Source organism: Cyanistes caeruleus, chromosome 3 (assembly GCF_971803275.1).
Source record: "Cyanistes caeruleus chromosome 3, bCyaCae1.hap1.1, whole genome shotgun sequence".
NCBI classification, from domain to species: Eukaryota; Metazoa; Chordata; class Aves; order Passeriformes; family Paridae; genus Cyanistes; species Cyanistes caeruleus.
In genome coordinates, this window is record NC_141703.1 from 43,118,582 (window position 1) to 43,139,344 (window position 20,763).

The following is a 20,763-nucleotide window of genomic DNA, read 5'->3' on the forward strand; positions in this document are numbered from 1 at the left end:
ATACGATATATAATATTATAAATATGTATATAAGGATATAATATGCATTATATATTATAATGATATAATACATAAAAAACCAGATTGATTCTCAGAATTACATCAAGAATCAATTTAGTATTATTCTGGTTCTATTTAATTGTTAGATATTCATTCTGCATATTAATATAGGTGGTTTATTCTGGGAACAGAGCAGCTCCCTACTCACTTATTTTACATAAGTACAGGGATCATATGTATGAAAGATATAATACATGAACTAAAATTACATTTATATTTAAAAAGAATGCACATAGTGATAAGATCTCAATTTACTGAGGCTGTACTGAGGGGGAACTGAAAGCATGTTGTACTTAAAAAACATCTTTAATTTTCTTTAACATTTTCAGGGCTACTACAGTGAAGCTACTGACACATTTCCTACATGTACCAAGTGTTTATTTACACATAACTGAATTGACTCAATTCAATGCCATTTGATCCCTAAGCCTCCCATCTGTTGTTCAGCTGCCTCCCCAAGACCTCAACAGACTCTTATAGATTTTGTTTCATATCTGTTAGGTCTTCACTAAATATCTGACACTGAAGGATACCTCAGATATCACTGGGCCTTTAACTATTACTCTGTGTCCTCTTTTTGTTTTTCACTTTTGAAAACAGTCAGATAAGGGATTCCAAATTTTGTTCGAATAAAAAATGATTTGCAAAAAAAATTAATAATTGAAGATTTTGATATGAGCTTCTGTGAACTGATACAGGGATTTTGTCTGAAGTTATTAGATATGAGATGAAGAGTTGAAACACAAGAAAACGTATTAGAATAAAAGTAGTGGTAGATATTACACATTTGTTAGAATTAAAGTATTACATGAAAGTACATTAAAAATATGTCACATCCACACATAAAAGCATGCTTCTTTTAAACATAGAAGGATTCTTCTGGGGATCTTCAATTTGACTATTTAGCATATGAATCACCTTAGCAATCTCAGTTTTCAATTTAATGTGCATTAGTATGTCTTGACTGAGGCAGAGATAAAAAGACTTATTTTTTTTAATAACTGACTTATCTTTTTAATTCTGAAAAAAGACCCCCAAATTTTAACTTTAGAGACAATGAATTCCACATCTGTGGCATTTTCCTCACACCTCTTCCTCTCCCTCTACTAATAACTAAACCAGATTCTTGAAGTGTCCATGAGTTTGTCTTCCTGTGTAAAATGTTTCTGAGCAGAATAAAATAATTTCATATAAGTAGTAAGATATAATTTAATGCCAATATAAACATAAGAAACTTATTCACAATTTGCATGTTTATATATTTCTGTTCTCTCCTTATTTCCTATGAAAAAGAAGACAGTAAAAGCAATGATCAATGGTGTAGACAATGCAGATTCTAAACAAGAGATAAATCTACTTTTATACCACAACAAAAAGCAGAAAAATTATTATTTCAATTTAAAGCACACAGTATAATCCCCTCTGTACAAAATGACTGTACAATTAATTTATTAAGTTCAGTTATTTTCATATTCCCATTTTTCTTTTTAATGAAAAAACCTTTCAAACTGGAACTATTGCACATAATTTTGGGGGTTCTTAAGGTAACCAAGAGGAGATATAAAAACTATGAGATCACCTAAAAATCCCTTATCCAGACTAAAAGCAACCATCTGCTCCAGAACCCAGGTAGAAAGAATTGGTTTGTTGTTTGTTTTTTTTAAATTCAAATAGCCCTTTTCACAGTTGATCACTACCACCACTACTAGTATTTAATTATGCTTTATTAAAAGTTCACTGCAAGCTAAAACAGCCTACAGCAGCCTCATGTTCCAACACTAAAATTGTATCAGTGGTATTTCTATGTTTCCCTTTCCTCACTTCTGTATTTATTTTAATGATCCTTTTTGTACATAAGAAAAAAAAAAGTACACGCTGTCTCTTGCAAAGAAGAGAGAAGTTAAGGTGATGTAGCAAGGACTATGTGCTTTGGTCACTCTTATAGGTTACAGGTAACCTTGATGTGAACTGTGTTTTATTAGAACATTTCCCCAGAAAAAGCTTAGAGAATGCCGATTTAGCTGGTTATTTGCACTTTGGTGTTTGACTGCTTATTTATTTGTTCATTCACTTATTATGCTTTGATTTGTCATTATTAGAAAATTGCTATTCTACTCAAAATAAGTTACCTCCCTTCCTTTTACAAGAAGAGAGACCAGTTTTATCTAAGATAACCTGGACCAAATGGAATATTATGAGACAACTGCCTGAACATGGCATTTCTAATGAATTAATAAAATTATATATAAAACAGGGAAAACAATAAGATGCAGAGACAACTGATAGAGTGAAATACCCATCAAACTGACTTCTTCCCTGGAAAAGGATTCTGCCATTTGAAACTTGCAGCACTGTGCATAGCATTTTCAGAACTACTTGCATTTAGACTTGGAAGCAACATCAAAATACTTCCAAGAACTGAAAGGATCTCATGGCAGCTGGTACATACTGAAAAAACACTTTATTGACAATGCTGATACTCCTTATTAAGTATTTAGAGGGAGCAGTATACTCACAGACAAGATGCTGTGATCCAAATTAAAAAAGAACGCCAGGGAAGAAGACTTGGAAGTTGCAATATCCAGCAATTATAGCTAACAAATACAACTTTTCTGCCCTCACTAAAGACTCTGTGATGAGTTCTTTATATATAAAATCCCACCAGTATTCATCTCAAATATTTTCACAAATACAATTTTCTCAATAGACAACACTATTATAAAGTCATAATGCTCTAAAAGAAACATCACTCCAAGAAGGAAAAAAAAAAAAAAGTGAAAAAACAGTAAAAGAAAGTGAAAGAGCCTAGAAAACTGATTATTGATGCCAATTCTCTGTAATCTATATGAACTATACTTAGCAGGACTTGAAATAACCCCTAGGGTTAAATAGCCAGTAATTGTAATTTAACAACTACTTGGAAGTAACTAACTTTATGAAGAGACTTATTTTTTTAAAAAAGAAACAGGATGCTTTAATATGTAGTAATTTTGCTTCAGTGAAGTATATTGCTATATGGAGTGCTAGTTTCCTCAGACTGAAAACTGTAGGAACATATCACTTTCCTATATATTTGAGAATCATCCTTTCATAATGCAGTGTTGTTCTCTTCATTTCAGTTAATTTTTTTAAAGAACATTAATTTTCTAGAATCTAATACAGTTTTTCTCAGAATCCAGTTCAAATGGAAGTACAATTACAATATATCACAAAATGTGCAAATTTTACCTACATTTCATTTGCATCTTTTATTTATAGTCCCTGGTAAAACAACTATATAAGACACCAGATGATATTCACTGAACCTTAGAATGTAACTATTTTATTCAGATTATCTTTTCTGTGCATTTTCTTTTAAAAGCTGACATACTTGCCTTCTATTGAAAAGTGACCTCTGTCAGAGAGTCAGGGGGAGGCATATTAGGAATGACATCCAGAAAGACCCATCTTTAATAAAATTTTCAATGCCCTATTGTAATATATTATACTTCTAAAAGTACAGATGAAATAAGCCCAAATACATTTCTGACAAAAGCAAGGCAAAAAAGTCTTAAACTAGTATAGCATGTATTTCCACCAGGATTCTGCACTTGAAGATTTGAAATGCAAGAGAAGTCTGCAATTGGTACAAAGCCACTAGAAAAAGTGAAAAAACAAACAACAAAAAAAAAAAGGACTGAAGTGCATAAGTTCCATGCATGTGTGTTATTTTACCATTCCAATAACATCGTCCCTTGGTACTAACAGTGCAATTATTATTTTCAGAAAATCTAAGGAAAAAAATCCCTCAACAGAAAAAAGCCCCAAACTATAGTATATTTAAATACATTTTGTCCTCTTAATTTTTTTTAAACAAAGGACCAATTTACTAATCAAATAGAAGCATATAAGGAAACACGAACATTTATTTATACCACTTTTTAAATACGACTATTCAAAGAGTGGGTGTAAATCATTATTGTACTTACTCTATTCCTCTGATTGAAAGTGTTAAACAATTACAAATTTGTCAAAACTTTCAAGTAAGACTTCTCTATCTGATTTGCATAAACAAATATGGAGTAATTTTTAAAGTCTGTTTAGTCTACAAAACTCGTCTTCTCATACAGCTTGAGATGAGAGACTATGCTTTTTTTTACTGGTGCTTACAGCCTCACAAGACTCTCATGTAAGCTTAGCTCCAAACAGCACCTTTTTTTTCACACAACCCTCATCTAAAAAAAATTTAAAAAACCAAGTAGTAAGCAATGTGCCAAAGTAGTTCAAAAAAGTGAACGAAAGTTGTATTCTATTCCATGATCAGATTTAATCATACTTTGTAGCTACCCCAGTTCTGTACTCTTAAGATAACATTCAAGACAACTGACGGAAACATTTCTACATAATTTCCTGTACTAATGCAAAAATTCTGCTCATTAGGAAGTAAATTACACATTGGAATGATATTTCCCTTATCTGTGCAGTTTGATATATGGGTATCTAGGAGATTTGGAAGTCTGCTGTAACATTCATCAAGGATGGAAAAAAAGTGAAAAAAGACATACTGTGTTTTGCTTCAAACCACTGAAGTGTAAAATGTGTCAGTAATCAGGCTTACTGAAAAAGAATAGGCCAGATTTGCCAGAAAAAGCTAAAGTCTGGGTTCACTCAAATTAATTTCAAATTAATTTTGAAAACTTAACTGTATTTTGCAGCTTTCCTTCAGATATTAATGAAGTCAGAGGGAAATATCCACCATTATAAAATGACATTGAGAATGCTTATCTCTTTCCATTGAGTTCAACGTGAATCTTGATCAATCATTGTCTAATTAATAAATCATATAAATTAATGAATTCATGTGAAGGAATCTGGGGTTTTATGTCTGTAACTTAATTCTACTGTTATTTTTCTGTATTTTTAAATGACATTTTCTGTTTCAGTGCTGAAAGGTACAATGGGTGATAAAGTAAAATATGCCCAGCTTTTAAAATTTCTTTGCTCCAAAGCCTCTCTGGCATTAATTTCCCCCATTTCTATGTATCTGGATAAAGCAGATTATTAGTGGCATTAAGGTTCTTTGGAAAAAAAAACAAAAAAACAAAGAAACACACCTATGTAAATGTTGTGTATATGAGACATGTAAGATTATTTCAGATTATTTTCCTGAGATTAGTGAGGAATTCTGTATATATATATATATAGTGTACAGAGGATGACAAACATATGATATTGACCACTGTTTAAGTTATGAGACAGAAATGACAGCATAAAACAAATGAGCAAAAATTTGCTATTTTTTTTCTTGAGCTTGCCATCCTCAGTTTCATTCACTGTCCCTTGTTCCAGTCCTAACAATACAATGAAATAGTTGTTTTTAATTTCCTCCCTCTCCAATGTGAATAATATAGGTTTCTATATGTTCTTAATCTAGAAATTACTTCCATGTTTATCAGCTCAGTTTATTCCTGACATGAGGCTGAAGATGCTGGTTTATACAATGAAACATTATCTGATATTCCTGACAAACTGTTTGCTTTTCTTTCCACTTCTCAGCAGTACTGACAAAGTACTGATTATTTTCCTAGTAGCTGAAAAATGTCCCCCAAGATGTTTGTTGACTTTTCTGTCTTCCTGAGTTCCTCCAGAACAAGCCTCATGATCTGCCTATGCATATTCATTTTGGATAGCATCTTCTGTGTTTCTTTTATAAATAATTACAAAATCCTCAAAGATTACTGAAACTGCATTATGTTAGCGAAAATGAAGTGTCGTGCATTATAGAGTTCAAACTATGCATTTTCATTTGATTTTCCACATAAAGTAGAATACAGATAGCATCAAACTGAATCTATTAAGGCTTAGTATACATAATAATTAAGCTAATGCGTATTTCACGTCTAGCACCATATAGTCAACAACATTAGCCATCTACTCAGCTTGAACTTTCATTAAATTTCTTTCAAGACATCATTATATGTCTTTCAGTAATAACTGTTCACAGCCATACTCCATCTGGAAATGGGAGACAGCAGTAAAGTGTATATGCTATAACACTTCCAAATGATGTGATGAGATGTTAATTTTATGGTTAAACAGCAGTGAAGCAAGTTCCCACGGGAATGCTTTTTCAAAAAGAGGCATTATTTTCAGCAAGCCTTCCAACTGTAAACATCTGTAACTCTTTGCTATGTTATTCTGCTATTTTCTAAAATGTCCTTCTTCTAAAGACCCTATAGTATTCCTCTATAGCAGTGAATTTAGGATTTGGGACAATTAGAGTATATCACTATACTCTGCTACCTAATAACTAGCTGGATTTTGAGAGAAGTTTTGTTCTGATCCCTTTGATCCCATCTCATACTTTTTTTTTTCCCCCACAAGATTTTTAGGAGACATGGGAAAATATACTTGAATATAAGATAGACATTGTTTTACTAGTACTGCTGATTTCTTGTTTTAGATTTTTAAAAAAAGTAAAAAAACCCAAACAAACACAAAAAACAAGAAATCAAAACCCAAAAAAACCAGCCTAATATGAATCAAAATAGATCAGAGCATAAAATGGGTCTACTTAATAAAAAAATCTCAGTGGGTAATGTTGTTAAAGACTTCAGAAATTCATTATATTAATCACTATGAAATCAGATAGTTAAGAGCCTCAGGAGATGCATCTACTGAACCCCATTATCACTGGGAGGACTGTAGTAATTTTAAACAATTGTATTTTATGCACAACTATTAGCAGCAGTCATATCTTGCCAGTCAAAGCATTTCAACAGATACTGAACTGCTTCATCTTCTCTGGCTACTTTTGAGTGGTAGAGTCAAAGTACCAAATGGTGAGGATGCTCTCCATATGTTCTATAAAAGAAAAGAGAAAAGAAAAGCCTATATACCAGGTGACTTGGTTTAAGGGGAAATGAGACCAAATAGCTAATTTCTCCTAGTCCTTGTAGTTATATTAGTGACATTAAAAAGTTGTGCTCATTAAAGACTTTAATAGCTTTACAGTCTACAGATGTTATTTATGACAGTTGTATATACATCTGATGAACTGTGTGAGAGTATCCATATGTCATGTATGTATGTATATATAAAAATCATCTCAGTTTCCTGGAATACTAAAATATCAAGAAGCCTAAAAATTTCACAAGAGATGCATCAGCTATAATGTTTTTCCAACTTTAAAACTTACTCTATTGAAACAAGAATATGTATTTCTGTGGTGAGACTACTCCTATACTTTTTTCTCTTTTTTAATTTACTTTAAAAATGACAGATAAGCTACATATGTCTTTTGTACCGAAAAAAGTGAATTCCATAAATTCATATTTTTTTTTATTGTGAATCAAATACATTGGTTGAAAAAAGTTTTTTTTGTACTTACATAAAATTAAAATTTTCCTTAGTTCATTTTCATACCTGGATGCAGTGTCCTAGAGATTTCTGACAGAGCAGCAACACTAAAATATAATGTAAAAGTAACAATTGAGATATCTCCTAGAAAATTTGGAGACAATTTATTCTATTAGATTTAATCAATAACAAAGAATTTTTTTGAAAATCGGTTGAAGATTTTCAAAATTGAATAAATATAATAATATTTATATTGAATAAATATTGACTTAAATAATAATTTAATTATTATTTATTGAATAAATATAATATTAAAAATCGAGGCAGTAGGATAAGTTCTTTGAGGCAAAATTTTATATTTAGAACTTTTAAATTTCCACATTAAATTGCCAAAAATAAGAAAATACACTAACAAAACAAGTCATAGCAAATCCTGCAGATGGAGTGAAATAAATTCCCCTATGCCATCAGGAGCTATATGTCTGGCCTTCTAAAATGAAGAGAATTCATACAGAATATATGCCAACCATCAATTTCTTGCAAAGTATGAACTCAAATTCCCTTTCCTTGGTATATGTTTTTAAAGACAACACACTGGTTAGAGGCTTGTCAGAGGATGAAAATTGACACCTGCTCAATACTATTCATTGCCTTGCAGAGTCTATGTGCTGAAGAGTGTCCTAAACCTACAGTGCATTGTAAACAAAATAATAATAATGGAATAGCATAGTTTAATCTTCTTAAATTCATTACCTTAAAGATAAATTTTCCAACATTCCCTGAAGAGTGGGAGGAAATGAGGTTTTCCAGAGCTTTTTCAACTGAGCAAGAATATTTACATACATTTCCTAGATAAGTACACCTACAAACAGGCACAAAAACTTATACAAGTGCTGAGCGATACAAGCACTAACTATTTAACTGGTATCCTGAAACTGAAATGGTACCTCATTTGGCCAAATAATTTTAAATTGAAAATGCCAACATTTGTGTTAAGATAAACTTCATCTCAGTTCACATATGATTTTTCAAAAGTAACAGTACTTTAACTGTAATTGCAGACTGAAGGGAATAAGGCTAAAAGTGAGCAAACAAAAGGGAATTACTAGAAGAGATGTAGAAGCCTAAGTAAAGCTTTAAGCAATGAAGTGTCTTGCTAGAGAGGAACTCTCTTATAAACCTCTCTGGATAACATCTGTGCAACTTTTAGAGCTAGCAAAAGAAAGTTTTGGTTGTCCCTTTACTTGTCCTAAGACAATAAATGCAAATATGAATGAAAAAATTAGTTCATTATGTTCAGGCAAGGTAATATATATATATATATATATGTATATATATATGTGACTGTGTGTTTGTATGTGTATGTTGACATATGGTTGAATTTAAGTGCTTTAATTCTAAAAAAATAGATATGAAAATATAAATAGATTTTTCTTGTTCAGTTATGTATAGCAGATACAACATTTATTTTATGGTCTATGATATGCACTTTTTATACATTAATCATGCAGTCATATTTTATCCAAAGAAACACTGATATGTTTTGCTATATATTTTACGTTACAATTAATAGTTCTGACATATAATAAAAAAAAAAAAAAATAGAGCAATTTTTTATTAGGAAGCAGGCTTGTAATTATTGGCTAAATTAAATGAAGTATAAGACAATTTATAATTATGCTAAAAGAACTATTATAAATAAATAATATATTAACGAAGAATATTAACATACTATAATGAATGTTTGAACATGAAAAAAAATCCAAATCTATCTTGTTTAGCTGAGATAAATATTATTTTTCTCAGCAGGAGTGAAACTACCATACTGGTGTATCTTTTTTCTTGATTTCATTAGGAAATTCATATTTCAAGGACACAGCAGAAGTCTATTTTATTGAAACACAAGACTGAGAATTTAAAATCACCAGTCAAGAAATGTCTAAATTGTTTTCTCCTTGTAATCACTTTATTGTATCAATTTAAAACATAATGTATTCAAGGGACCTTACTATATATTCACTTCAAGAATATTAATGAGGCAAAGGTCAAATTTATCAGCTTTCTGTGTAGATCTTTTGCTGTCACCTTATTCCTCAGAAACTGCACCTTTCACCATAAACAAGTTGACAAGTTCCATACTGTCTCTTGTAAACCAAGTATATGAGATATTTTAGTACACTCAGAGGAACATAAGGGTTAATGCAGAAGCAGACTCCATTTCACACATGACAGTAAACTTCTACAAGTTCATAACAAGAGTTTCTGTTTCATAGCTCTGGTAAATGATATAGTTAAAATTTGGAAATATCTATGTGCTACTTCCTTAATTTGTGGTTTGGGTTTTTTTTTTACATAATCCAATATTTATATATAGCATGCAATAGCCTGGCTACTACAGCTAAGATTTACTCAATCAGAAGGTTCAAAGCATACAATGAAATTTTGAGAGCAACTAAAAAACTGAGCTGACATCAGAATAAGATCACTGTGTATTAAATCCTCTACTAAACATTTCAAAGAGCAGTCAACTTACTTTCATCTAAGCTCTACATAATGCAGAAACCAAGACAGAAGGTGTACCGAATGCTAAGTGATGCTGTGTCAGTTGTAGAATGTAGCATACCTGAGACCTCTCTGCTAAGAATAAGTCTGTCCTCAAGGTTGGATGCTGAACAAAATTTGGGTCCTTCAATCAAAGAAAATTAATCCGAAGGCAAAGACTGTTACAGCTATCTTAACCTGAAGCTGCCTTCATTACACTCCTGTGTAATGTGCAGCTAAATTCCTCTACCTGTATTCTCCTTTCCATACCCAGACTATACCTACTATTTCCCATGAGTTGTTCCCAAGAGATTCTTTACATAGAACACTTTAGCAGATCTCAAGCTGGGTAACAAACTCTTGTACAACAGTAAATCCATGGAAATAAAGTTCTGATATTTGATTGATCCAAAGAATTTCTCCTTGAGGGCTATCAAACCAGTTGTTAGGATTCCTTGTAAGGAAAGTTGCTATTGCCTTCTTTCAACAAGATAAGGTAAAAACAGCTCGTATGCCTGACTGTCATAAATCATATTTAATTCTTTCCCCAGCAGGATCAACACCTGCTCACAGTGTGAGTCTTTCAGAAAAACACAGTTGTCTTGTTTTAGTAGCAAACAAAGATTATAAGCTTGGAAGTGAGTCAATAAAGGAGACTGTAAACGTTTGCTTTTTTTGGAAGAGAGGAGAAAAGCTGACCTTGTTTTAGAGTGCCATGATGTGGGTGGTGGAAAACAAAGTTTTATCTTAAAATTATTTTTAGAAAGAAAGTTTATCAGAAAACCTCCACAATCTTAGTTTTTTAATAATTTTGCAGTTTTAGTTACCTAGAACTTGTAGAACAAAGCAGACACAATTCTATGACAAAAACAGTTGAAGTGTGAAGGACTCTGGTGTTTTTTTATTTCAAATCCTTCTGTTTAGTTTTGCACTCTATTTTATACTACTGTAAGGATTCAATTTGAAAGGAAATTTTACTTTTACTTATGTTAACATAAATAAAACTTTCTATAATGTTGCTACAAAAACTAGCTAATATTGTTTCTTTGACATAAAAAATTCACGTTGTCTGGTTAAAATTACAATACTGTCTGTTTTTGCTTCTCTCCAGTTTTTTTGGTTGTTTTTTTTTTTTTGGTAGAAATATAACACCTCATAGCCACTGATTTACTAATAAATGAATTTTAAAATAGCCTGGACTAAGTTAATATGGTTTCATTTACTGGTGTAGTATTTTACTATAGGAGACATAGTTCAGACTCTCATCATATTATTTGGGTGCTTACATTTGAAAGGTTTGGAGTTCCTTAGTTCAAAAAGAATTCATTCTGCCTTGAAATTCCCTGTTCATTGGCAGGCCTAACTTTAAAGGCCTTTAGACTCTCTGCATTTACAACAGCAAAGTTCATGAACTTTCAAATTTCCATTATGAAAGTACTTAAGTCATAATGTTTCCAGGACAGCATGAAAACTGGCTTACACCAAAACATAGTCATTATCTACTCACCACAAATTCTCTTGCTTTATTTCTCTCCTAATGCATCTGAACCCTTAAAATGTAGCTAAGCTATTTAAAATGCTTCAGAAGGACCACAGTATCTGTTTGTTTCAGGATGTAATTGAGATTATGCCAGGTTATAAGCAGGGTTAACTCACAAAGCACAGGAAAAAAGGTAAAATCATCCATGTAAAATCAAATTTTAGTCTTTAAAAACCAGCTTTAAATCAGCTTCTAGCTACAGATTCACTCTCTAAAGAAAAGCAAAAATAAACCCATGAAAGCTCAATGTTATGGTGCAAAACACAGAAAAAAATTGTTTGAAATCAACAAGCTTTCTTTGAACTCTTTCACATACAAAAAAATATTAGTTTTCTTATAAATTGACTATGAAAACATGTGTTTTTAAAAATTATTTTCCAGCGAGTTTAATGCTTGAATTTGAAGCTTTTGGAGTGTCTACAATGTAGGTCATATTTCACACTCACGATGCGAGTTATTTGAGCTGGATTTTTTTTTCTACTTACTGTGAAACTGTACAGGATGAGTGCCTGAATCTCTTTCACTGATAGTAAATGACCATAGGATGTTGAAGAAATGTGTGCATTTACAATGAGATGCCCATAGATCATCTCCACTCTGTGTGTAAAAAAAATAATTTCTTTGCAAAAACATGTCTTTTGTAACCTCTTCTATTCCCATCTGCTGCTTCTAACAGACCTACAGTCTTTTATATGCCTTTATTATCCTGTTGAAGGGTTTAGCTTTTCTCTGAGGAATGAAGTTGGCTGGTTTCCTACTTTTTTCCTCTCCTTAACCAATCTCCTCAGAGGATTTAAAACATCTTCCTTAAAGCACAGTTACTTCTATGATCAAATTGTTATGTAAAGTCATGGTAACTAAACACGGGTGATCATAATTTTTCCCTTGCAAACTTCATTAAAAGTACAATCAACTCTTCTTTTGACACTGATTTTCAACAGTTTAGCTTAAAAAATAGAATAAAGCTTCTTAACAAGTCTGAATGATCAGAAAGATATTAAAAAAAATCATTAAAAGAGACATCCTTTACTTATGTTGGTAAATCCAGTGTTAATCACTGACAAATGACAAGTGTGTTTAAACAATGGTTTTAACTTTAGTCACCTCTCAGAGAGCAGCCTCACAGTTACAATTTATAATAGGAGATGTTGGTGGCACCATGGGTGAGAACACATGGGAAAAAAATTACATCACATTAAAGCAAAGTAGTACCTTCTTTCTGGTAACAGGTTAAGGAATCCCTGTACTGCAGGTTAAAGCCATAGGTGGCACGGGTACTTAGCAAACAAAGGTCATTGACAGCTATAGGTCTGAACTGCAGTCTGCTGCAAAGCATCTTTAAAGCATTTAGTCACCACGTCCTGAGGATCAGCTCAATTGTAAAATCAAATTTGGGATCAAGATGGAATTCCCATATCTACAAAGACGCTTGGGCAATTTTCTGACATCTGTGAGGCACAGCTCACTCCCAAGGATCATCACGTCAGGTTGCAAACTTTCTGCTTTGGCAAACTTCAGGCCTCATTTCTGAGTCATCTGTTTTGTGGAGAATACTGGCTTGTGGTTTGACTCATTTGTACTTCAGACATTTAGATTATTACAGGCCATTGGAAGCACTCTGCAACTAGTGTTAAGTAGGGTCAGGTACAACAGCAATTCTGCAGACTTCTGCTAAAAGACCTTTTTGCATTAGTCTGTTACTGAGACAGGCTGATTTCAGTGCCTACGTCTATACTGGAAAACAGAGGAAAAAAGCAGCAGCTGCAGACTCTCATGCCCATTCACTTCATGGCTAGTTGAAAGTTAATTAATTTAGGATAATATTTTTCAGGTATTATTATGAGGTGTAGTTTATGTTTATCTGAAAAAAGTGGACTACCTACATGAAACAGTGCCTGCTAATTAGCCATTGCCTCATCTATACTGACTTTAGAGAATACACCTAAAGAGTATTTCTGTTACTATTCACACTACTAAAATCTGAAACCTGTTTTAATCTTATAAGTGAAAAAAAGAAAAAATTGAAATTTGTTGGAGAATTTGGATTTTAGTTCAAGGAAGAAATTTTTAAAAATTATGTAAGGATATTAGAAAGATCTTTTCCTTTATTGGAATGGAGACAGTCAATGGAAGAAGTAGTTCATCAGGAAAGAAAGATGAGAATGAAATATTTTACCTGGAGGCTATTGTCTCGTAGATGAAGAAACAAATGGGCAATACAGATAGCACTGACATTAACTTTGGGATTAAAGACATTCAGTCCACCAAAACAATATTAGTTATGACTAGGAGAAATCTGCAGTATGATACTAGTGTCAAAGTGTAGACAGAGACTTGATCAGAATATTTACTATTACTGTCAATTATTATAACTATATATTTTATAAATACTATAATTGTGTCCATATTTTATTTTTTTTAAGATTAAATATGATACTACGCTGAAAAGAGGAAAAACACATAGCTAAGGGCAAAGACAGACGAGTGAGACATAGAGCAGACATATTTTCGGAGATGATACATTATCATAAGAATCAAGAAAACAAGGACTATGTGCATGGTACAGAAAAAAAAAGAAAATTAACAGGATGAACAATGGCCTTGTTGAAAAGGACCTAGGGATTACAGTAGATATCAGGCTGAATACGAGTTGAAAATACACCCTGAACACCAATAAAGCAAACTGCATATGGGGAGGACACAGGAGTGCAGATGATACAATATAATCTTCTTTTTCATTCCTCAAGATAAGTAGAAAGCAATATACTTAAATAGCTAATTTTCATTCAGGGAGATCTTTCTGATTCTGTCTTTTTTAAACATCATCAGTTATCTTTTCTCACCACCTGTCCCAATTTGGAATTGACAAATATTTCTTGGACTGTTTCAACAGCATAGTTATAAAATCACGTCAATCCTGTTACAGCCACTGCTCCTACGTTAATATGCTTATGCTATATTAGCATATATTACGCTAGTATAACTAATATATATTTTCTCTGATCTTAACATGGGGTTTCATCTTTCCTTCTGATTTAAAGAGAGGAAAAAAAGCCAACAATCAAAGCAAACAAGTTGTCAGTAACACATAGCTGTTGTTTTACATCAGTTCAGCAAACTAGAAGCCTGAGCCAGCAAGTCTAATTCTGTGTTTACACCAAAGAAATAAGAGTTTTTCCAGTATTATAATGAAAAGGTGTGGGGCTAAAATTTTTCCAAATGAGTTATAAATTCTTTGCCAGTAACTTCCCACAGTCAGATTCTTGACAGCAGCTTGGCAAACAGCTGTTATGATGAGTCAGTGACTTGTGGGACTAAAAGCCTTGATGTCACATCACTGAATTACAGCTCACAAGGGTCTTAAAAGCCTTTTTGCAACAGAACCATACAAGAAACTCCAAGCGAGGTTCTCTCCCCTTTTTGTTCAGCATCTTCCTGTTCAGTTCCTTTGATAATTGCCCATAACTTACAAGGGAGCCCAATTTGTTTGTAGCCTTTAATGCATCCTTTTAAGCATACCGTAACAAATGACTGAGCAGGAAAAAGGAAGGTAGCATGACAACTCCTGTTCACACCAAGTAATTTCAAAGGCATTATTTTGTTTAAAAGAAGGATGTAAGCCATGGCAGGACTATTAATTACTGGGTCTCTTGCCTAATTTGTTTGACTAAAGCCAAATAACATTTTTGTCTTGCCAGAAGTTTTGATGGATGAGTATCATGTAAACAAATGACTCATTGGTCTCACTTTGTAGAGAGAGAATGAGACTGTCAGACTACTTTATAGGTAATGGGAAGACAGAGACCCTTATAGAGCAAATTAACCCCTTTTCTGTCCAGGGTATACATTTAAATGAATCTGACGTTTCTAAAATATCTGTGTTAGAAACAACATAAAAAGTTAATTGTGATTACTTCAGATATAGCTGAGACATGGGTGATGGAACTTTATATGCTATGTAATATTGATTTGATTTTGCTTTTAGAGATTTAAGAGAATGTTGTAATATATTCAATTTTATACATTTTGGAAGATTGTCCATTGTTCTTATGTCATTAAGCCCATGACAAGATTGAAAAAGGAAACTCTTAAACAGGCATATATATTTGTCTGTAAATTACTGTGACATTTGAAGGTAGAATGCTAGCTGAGCTTGTTATATTTTTGACACTGATCTCTTAAAAAGGTTTCAGTCTGTAGAGAGAACTACAGCAGTTTCTGTGAGCAAAAAGCAATTGGATAAAAAAAACTTGGTTCTGATTTTCACAATACTAAAATATTTCTGAGGTGCGTAGCACTGCTCAGATAAATGACAGATTTGTGGAGAATTTATATGGAAAAATAACATAGCAGCCTCCAAACGGTGCAATACATTAAGGCTAATTAAAACAATATTGGAGGGAGATAAAAGAGTGGAATTAGGGAGTTACTTTACATTATTTGAATTTTCAAAAATAATTTAGTCCAGGGAAGAGACATAGAATTAAATAATTTGTGGCAAAACAGTCTTTTCAAGTACTTAAATACCAGAGCAGCAGTTTTGCATCCACAAAACTCTGAGGTAAGACCTTTATCTCTTTGCACTCAAGCAAATGCCAAGAGAAGGAAGTACAAATGCAGAGCTGGTGACTGTTAAATAGGATGTTACCATGAAAATCAGCCAGCATTAACTTATGAAGAGAGAAATTACCAACAATTTTGAGATGGCAGTACTCTGTAGACATTGGGGATTAAAAAAGAGAATAGTTTTCCTGCTTTGGGTGATATGGTCATTTTATTTACACAGATGCATTTGCATCAAAGTGCCACTGAAATAAATTAGGTAATATTATTAATACTGGAAGCATAATATTTTACTGCTTTTTTCTGGAAATAAACATAATGGATGAAAATTACTTGTGTAAAGCATGATACTTCTATTGATCAAAAATGAGTAATCACAATAGCAGCCCTGTAAGGAAATTAATAGACTGGTGAAAACCAAAGCTTCTAAATCACATAGAAGTTAAATGCATTCTAAAATAAATTTTCTCCCCTTACTTTTTTTTATTGCAGGGACTTCTGTTCCAACTGCACAAGAATTTATCCCACACTTCCTCTGCAATGCTTCATGCCATTTTTTCTATCATGAATATTTTGACCTTTTTTGGTCTATTCACTTAATGAGAAAAGGACCATTTTTTTTCTCTAAAAAGTGTCTGTTCCTCTTGCAGGGTAGGCATAGACCTAAGAAGAGAAATTATTAAGTAGAGTAACATAAGATCTACACCTGTAGCATTTATTTGCTTTATCTAAGGGATAATTAGTCGGAGATGTTAATGCCTGTTCAGGAACTTAACGTAGACTATGGTTTTCAAATTCAGACTTAAACTAGAGAAGGACCTTCAGAGTTGCAATGTATCTATATTACACAAATTAAAAGATTTTTCAAAGTCAATGCTTTTCAGGGATTCAAATCTTAAAACCTTGTGATTACACTTGGCCATAATTCCTTTTCAAGTGAACTACCAGCTTTGTATGAGAATACAGATATAAAAACATAACATACTGATTAAAATCATAGATGTATGAAACCACAATATTCATCAATATTTTAAATCACATTACTATTTTATCAATTTAATGACAGAATTAAAATTTAGAAAAATATTTAGGCTTCAAGGCTTACTTTTGGCAGTATTGATAATAAAATGTTCTTTTTGCCATACTTCAGAGCAATTATTTTCAGATGTTTGGAAAACATGACAATCAAAATACAAAGAGATATACTCTATGTTGAATATTGCCACTGTGTATCTATTTCGGAGAACTCACAGTACTATCACTTGAGATGAAACACATCACAATCAGCAATACAATACTTCCATGTCTAAAAGCAGTATTGGGCATCCCACCAAACAACAGTGTGTTTCTTTTCCCTGTATTATTTATGAATTTTTATCATTAATTATAATAAAAGCATAATTAATAATAAAGAATTGTGTTTCCATTTGTTTGCTTTATTTATAGTCTCTAAAATCTCTTTGGACATGTGTCTATATAGCCCAACTCTATAGGAGGGTTGGGAAATGTAGGATATGACCTTAAACCTATGTCATAGGTAAATGTATCTCTCTCTTTGCTGGAGCTACATAAAGCTTCTACTTTCAGTGGAATATATACTGAGTATAGTATTTTGTCACTCAACTGCATTTCAATTTTTGATCAGATTTTAGTTATGCTTTTCTTGGTTTGAGAAATCTTTACAAAATAAGTTTCACAGGTTGTTTAAATACATTAAAATGACATAGATGTTGGTTCAAGAAATGGATTTTGGGGTGTGTTTTATAAAGCCTGAATTCCTGTGGTTTTATTTATTAAAAATTACAACTTTGCAAGCCAAATGCTACTATTGTTTTTACAAGTATAGTGTTGAAAAGTTGGTCTAGGTCCTTTCTGTAAGTGCAGTAAGTATAGAATATCCTAGGAATTAAAGGAAAAAAAAACATTCTTCAAAGATAATATAATGGAAAATTCCTCTAGTCTAGCCTATTCTCTTTAGTACCCACATGGAAATAGTGTTAGGTCAAATTCCATATATTTCCAGCAGGGGATGTAATCACACCTTTTCTTATTTAACCAGCTCTGATGCAATAAAAAAACCATTAATTACTACTTGTCACAACCTAAAGGCTTACCCATGTTTTTGTTGTATGGGATTTCTGACATGAGTCTGTAGAATTATGCAATACAAAGAGACTCAGAGTCTTGATCCTGTTAGTCTCTCCACTTTGTTACAGAAAACCTCCCTGCCTCCCATGTTTAGACATGTCTTTGAGGAGGAGCTGTTCAATGATCTTATGAGGTGCAGAGGTGAGACTGATTATTTTGCCACTTTAAATATGTAAAACCTGTAACTTTGGTATCATATAGTATTATTTGTGTAATCTGGGTGAAATCTATTCAGTTTAAGACTCGGAGAACATTTTTTTTATTCTTTCTCTGCCTTGAATATTTAAATAATATTTTTTTTTTTCCTGTTTTTCAAAGTAAAAGTGGCATTCTCTTCCATTCATTACCTCTTTGTGACTTCTATTTCTCCTTTCTGCAGACTGGTTATTTTCCAGTTCTCTTTCATGCCTTGAGAGAAACATTAAGTTTATGAAAATTCATTCTTATCTCCCTTGGTTAATCTATCTTATGTAAAAGTTACCGTCTGTCCCAGCTTCCCATATAATTTCTGTCAGCAGGGCATTGGAGTGTAGTGTCTATTATTCCACTCTTCGCACTATTTATAGAAACACATTATGGCACCTTTCCCCCTACCCCCCCACATATCTGACATGCATAGTGATATAAATGTCTTTGCTTCATGACCACATTTCAGCTTCTCCTTCTGCTGCTTCCATCAGCACATCCTCTTGCAGACTAAGTGATCAGCCAGAAGACTAAAGGATTTTGTATTAAACCACTGATGTGATAAATGGGTTTGGCCTCAAAAAGACCTGTTCATCTCATACACTTACTGGAATTTGGAAATTGGTTCATAAGCTGCAATTCCAGAACAATTATTTTAAAAGAACATTAGAACAAATGTAAGTATTCTTTCTCTTCATGAAAAGTGATACGAAAGTGGCCATGGGGAAAAGATTCTCATTTTGCCATGAAAGAATAAAGAATACATGGCAAATATAACTGTGATGTCTGCTGGCAGTAATTTCTATTGCTGAGAAACGTGGCAGCACCAGGTGATTTGTAACATCACCCATCAATATAGAGGAAGTGCAGTCTGAGCCAGTCAAGAAAAATTCACCATGGCACTAGAACACTTATGAAAATTAAAGAGTTATATATAAATATAATTTTTACATCTCATTTATATGAATGAGTCTTTAAGGTAACTATATGATGCATTGAGATTTGGTCTTAGGCAGGTACTATTCCCCTGTGGCAGTATGACAGAATTTTTATATTTGGGTGGGGGGTCACATTTCACAAAAAAAAAGTACCTCAGTAGCTATCACTTATGAAAAAGTAACAGGTTGTTAAAAGAAAAGTGAAAATTTTCTCTTTAGTCCATTGAATTTTTTGCTCTTCTATTGTCTTACTCCTTCAGTAAATTTTCTAATCATCCAAATTCAGTTGGTTATATCAGGTTTTACAAGGAAATTATTTTGCTTTGAAGGGTCAGGAAGGAAGTCAGCAACAGACAAGAGGAAGTTGTGATTTTTATTTTTTTTTCAGCATAAACTAATTTAAAAAACCAACCCTTTCACTTTGCAGAGCTGAAAACATAGGCAGTGTGCTGAAAAATGAGAGCTGGCAGGACATTCACTATTAAACCTGCCAACTAGCAGAAACCTTTAGCCTAGCAATTAAGTTGAAGGATGACAAAAGCATAGATCAGATTATTTGCACTTAACTCAGAGGACAAGTTATTATCTACCATTTCAATTTCAGTATAATAAAAATTATTCATCTAATAAGAAATGATCAATGAAACTTAAATATAAAAAGTAATGAAACAAAATGTAAGAAAAGACCCAATAGCTTGAGCTGATTAATTGAAAGAAGCATCCTGTATCTCTCCTAGAAATCAACCACTATTAGATGCAGCTGGCTCAATGTTAATCACTTAATAGTTGTTGATTTTGAAAAACAATTTAATGAAAGAATTATTTTATGACCTGTTCCTTAACTACTTTTAAGTTATACATTGTGAATGTGATTATTTAATAGCAGTTATAATCAACCCACATGCAAAATAACAGTAACAGTACAGGAAAGTGTTGGGGTACCCAGTTCATTTATATTGATATGCCTGGAAGGCAATGATAAATTCTTAAACTACATTATTTCATCATTCCCGCCGCAATATTCATTTAGCATGAGAGCAATTCTTAACCAAATATAACCAAACTAAATGGTTTAGGAGCAGCAAGACCTACCTGTTCTATAAGGGAAGGGGCAGGGGTTTCCAGCCCCTCTGGGAGGGCAGGGGAATCCCCAAGGCAGCCCAGCATCCTGTGAAAGCTGTCAGTATTTTTCTTTATCCTCAGTAACTTTTCCTATCTAACTAGAACAATTTTATGGCTGCTCATTCCAGAAGTCAAGGTAGAAAGTGGGGACCAAGGTCAGGATCAGCAGAGATGTGGCTGGGCAAGGGCAGGGCTGTGACATAGCTCTGGGGTAAGGGAGAGAGATACAGATGAAGCAAAATGAAGCAGATCCTCCCTCATGAGTTTTTCTCCATTTCTTTCTCACAAAATAATCTGAGACAAGATTGCACCACTGAGTTGCATCCC

At 32.8% G+C, this 20,763-nt stretch overlaps 1 long non-coding RNA gene across 3 annotated transcripts in view; it reads right to left on the reverse strand.

The window, feature by feature from the left end:
* The window catches only part of LOC111926218 (uncharacterized), a 60,085-nt gene that overhangs the window by 34,859 nt on the left and 4,463 nt on the right, over positions 1-20,763 (reverse strand). The window contains exons 3-4 of one of the 3 annotated variants that reach the window (XR_015284470.1): positions 7,465-7,505; positions 2,507-6,903 (exon numbers count right to left, since the gene is read on the reverse strand). The exons of 1 other annotated variant lie outside the window; for it this stretch is intronic. This is a non-coding gene — a long non-coding RNA (uncharacterized LOC111926218). Of the gene's footprint in view, positions 1-2,506; positions 6,904-7,464; positions 7,506-16,515; positions 16,706-18,537; positions 18,599-20,763 lie in introns of those variants that run through there. One more of the 3 variants, XR_015284471.1, reaches the window with a different exon arrangement.